Source organism: Otolemur garnettii, unplaced genomic scaffold (genome assembly GCF_000181295.1).
Source record: "Otolemur garnettii isolate 467f Iridium unplaced genomic scaffold, OtoGar3 scaffold00189, whole genome shotgun sequence".
In the NCBI taxonomy this organism is placed as follows: Eukaryota; Metazoa; Chordata; class Mammalia; order Primates; family Galagidae; genus Otolemur; species Otolemur garnettii.
In genome coordinates, this window is record NW_003852584.1 from 1349980 (window position 1) to 1354138 (window position 4159).

Genomic DNA, 4159 nt, shown 5'->3' on the forward strand with positions numbered 1-4159 from the left:
TCTCACCTTCAGCTCCCTGCCCTGTACATTTTTCCACCCCCTGATCTTCACATCTAGGTAAGACTGTCAGCACCTTTTTGGAGTGAATGTGGGTAAGAAAAATAAACAAAAATGTGAACTGAAAATGCAAGTACATCACATTTCACTCCCCTTGGAACAACTTTCAGATGAGGTGTATCCACCTGAGCTGCACTCTGCTATCCTTTCAACAGCCCGAGTGCCCTGTTGTTGCTCACCAGCACTGACGTTCTTGGACACGATGGGCAGAGGGTCGGTCTCCTGCTCAGGTTTGATGAGGATAGACACAGCAGAGGAGGCTGTGATTTCCCTGAGAAGGCTGCTCACTCCTTGTGTGGACTCCTTCAGCAAGGAGGTCATATTCTGTGTTGACTCCTTTAAGAGGTCCGAGACAGTGGGGGCAAACTTACTCTGTCCATTTAAATCCTTGTTGTCAATGTTAATTGCAAAGAGTATGGAATTCAGACCTGTGCCAAAAAAGGGAAAAGTCTGGAGTGTTTGCTGTTGGGCGGTCACACCTACAACACGAGAGCCACGCTGCAGACAACACAGCACACAAGAGGACACACACCTTCAACAGTGATAAAAACCTTCCACAAAACTGGGGTCAGTAGACACCAGCTATCGTGGGAGTGGAGTCTCTCCAGATTCTCTCCCTAACAGGCAGGAAGACAAACACAAACAAGTCCACCAGCAGCAGGTGAAGGCACAAGCTCTGAGGTCAGACTGCCCAGGTTGAATCCCGGCACTGCCATTTACTAACTATGAGACCTTGGTCAAGCAATTTCTAATCTCCCAGAGCTTCAGTTTCATTACCTGTAAGATGAAGACAAAATCATCTCCCTCACGGGGTTGTAAGTATCAAACACAACCACTCACCAAAAACACTCAGACCAATAAGCCAGCAAACGTGTATCGATTACACCATCACCATTGCTTTAGGCAAAAACTTACACTGGCATCTTATGGCCTACGCAGGAAATCATGGCCAAACCCTGACTTTTTCTCATCAACGGACAAAACTAAAATAATCCCCAATAGGTAGGACTTTGTGTAGACTTTCAGGGGGAAAAAAGAGGCACAAAAGAAAAAAGTAAGGTCCCTCCTTCTGTCCAGTTGAGTCCACCTCTCACCCTCTTGAGTGAAAGTCAAATGGCAAACAATTTGACAACCCATCAAGTGACGTCAGTCAAGGACCTTTCCTGATGATAAATCCTATCCATGACTCTTAATCACACACGGTTCTCTCAGCCCCATAGAGGTGACTGCTGAGCTATGACTCCACCTCACGGATGAGGACATAAAGCTTTCAAAGCTCACAGAATCTGCCCTAGGTCTCCAGCCAGCAAGAGGTGGAGCCAGGTTTCAAGGGTACACTTCTGTCCCCCAAATGCCCCCTCACTGATGTTAAGCCTGCAAAACCACAACCAGATACGTTCAACCCCATGCCTTCTCTGCCAGAGTATCAAATTCTAGATGAATGGACCCATCGTTTAATGGCAGTAGAGGAAGGACAGAGACAGAGAACATCACGGATCCCTTGGTTGTAAATGCACTCCAAGGCAGCCTCCTCTGCTCGCCAAGCTTCACAGGGCCCAACACCTCTGGCTTCGGCCAGGCTTACCAGCTGCCATGGTAGGAAGCATGCTAGACCTTTCCTCATCCATCACAAAAGACCAGTCTTCATAAAAAGTGCTGCAAATTGAAAGAGAAAAGGAAAAAGTTCTTAATAGTGGTTCTCTGCATTGACTAACCAGCTAGTTCCATTAGATAGGTCCCTGGAAGATCTATGTCTGGTCATCCCAGAAAGGACATGGTATGTCTGAGGTCTCTGCTGCTCTGAGGCTTCTGCTTATAACCAGAGGACTGAACATGAATGTCCCACCACTTCCTCACTGGTCCCCTGAGACCCCAAGATTTAGAGTACTAAAATAGACGTGATATGCAAATGTATTTATGAAGCAGCAAAGTAGGGAAGGTCCGAGAGGTGACTTCCACTCAAGCATGTCCCCAAGAAACAGAAAGGAAATCCAAAAGGGCCAAGCGTGCCCACCTGATTTGGTGAATACAAGAAGAGACAATTTCAGAAAGAAATTACAGCACTCCATGGCTCTGTCAAATGGGGCATTTACACATACTACCTGCTTGGGCTACAGACCCCAACGCCCAAGTTATCCCATAAATATAAATGGCAGTTGGGAGATCAGGGGCAGAGGAAACCAATTCAGCCTGTCCAAGGTCACCCGGCCAATAAATAGCACAGCAAGGGCTTAAAAGAAAGTCTCCTGAGTCCAGCAGCCAAGTTCTTTATCTGATTCCCTGTTAAGCAAGAGCAATCAATTATCCTCAGTGCCATACTTCCCCACCAGCTCACAGAACTCTAAACTAATGGACTCAGTCAGTGAAGAGTGACCTGCTGCTCAGTAGGAGACTGGAAGAATTAGCTACTGAAGTGACTAAATACAACCAACAGGAAGAAAGAAGAGACATATTTTCAATATACTTACTCAGAAAATGTTAATGGAAGCACAAACCACAGGTCCAAGTTGACATTTCATCTGTATCTCTGATTTCCAAAAATTGTGATCTTTTAAAGTCTGAGCTAGTTTTCACACATATAAGTGAATTTGGTTTCCCCACATCAAGTTAGGTAAGTGCCTAAGGATTCACGTAAGGTCCAATGTGATTCCTTTTGTTTTGTTTTGAGACCGTGTCTCACTCTGCTGCCCAGGCTGCAGTACAGTGGCTCATCAGAGTTCACTCAGCCATGAGCTCCCGGACTTAAGGGATCCTCCTTTCTCACCCAAGTGGGTGAGACCACAGGCTCACACCATGACACCCGGCTAATTTTTTTATTTTTAGTAGAGATGTGGGGGTCTCACTGTGTTGCCCAGGCTGGTTTCAAACTGTTGGCCTCTAGTAATCCTCTCACCTTCCTCCCAAAGTGATGAGATTACAGATGTGAGCCACTCACCCCACCCAACTAATTTAACTTTGACAATGACAATGTAATTCTGAACTACCTGCAAATGACCTACTGGAAAGAGCTTCACAAAAATTCATTTTAAGAAATATGAGTATGTCAGCAGAAACTCTGCAGACAAAAAGAAACAAGAAAGGAAAAAAAAAAAAGAAAGAAAGAAACAAGAAGAAACCTGAGTATGATCCCCTCTCCTAGAGCTGGCCAATGCCATGGCAGTGCAGATACCCTCCATGCCCTGACTCCAATCCTGAGCAGTGCACAGAGGTCCAGCCAGTGTTAGTCCTCCTGGCTCCTCAGCCCTCTCCTTTCAGACCCACAGAGGGTTCCTACCACACCAGTGGATCAGGTGTCACAGGCACCACAAGGGGAGAAGAAGGTCAAGGGTATTTCTAAGAAGTCTACAGTATAACCTCACAACACCTGAGAATCCACGGTCAGATAAGAAATCAAGAGAAAGCATCACAGCACCAAATTGAACAGAATTTCACGACTAAGGATCTGGGCATTGCTGGTGTGGAAAGTATTCAAAGAACCAGGGAAGGTCCAATCATGGTCTCTTTGTATCATCAGAGGACACAAAACAACATGTCTAGTCCCCCATTCTCAGAGAGGAAATAACAGCTGGACCAGAGCAGGACAAATCACAGACATCATGAGTACAGGAAAAACGGCAAAAAAGAAAATGCCGACAGGTTTGCAGAGGTACCTCTGTGTAAACTACGAGGGATTTAAGTTTCTATCCCAGTGGGCTCTACAGTATTTCTTAGTGTTTTTAAAGGAAATGTGGCTGATTATATTATCAATGGCTCATACTCAGTCACTGTGGAATATAACTACACCTCCCCACCTGCGGAGCTCAGGTGTGGCCATGGGATGTGTACTGGTCAACAGAACCAGTCAGTATCTCTGTGAACAGAAGACCTAAGAGCCAGGGCCTGGTTCAACAACACCTCCTTCCCTACCTGTGCAATCATGAAGCCATATGTAGAGATGGAGGCTCCAGTCACCTGGATCCCTAAGCTGAGACTATCTCTGATCACCCATGACAGACACATAGCCCAAGGAAGAAATAAACTTGGTTATCAAAAGCCACTGAGAATTTTATGGTGTTCATTATTAGGGCCGAACCTCACCTATGCTAACTGAGAGTAAACTTCA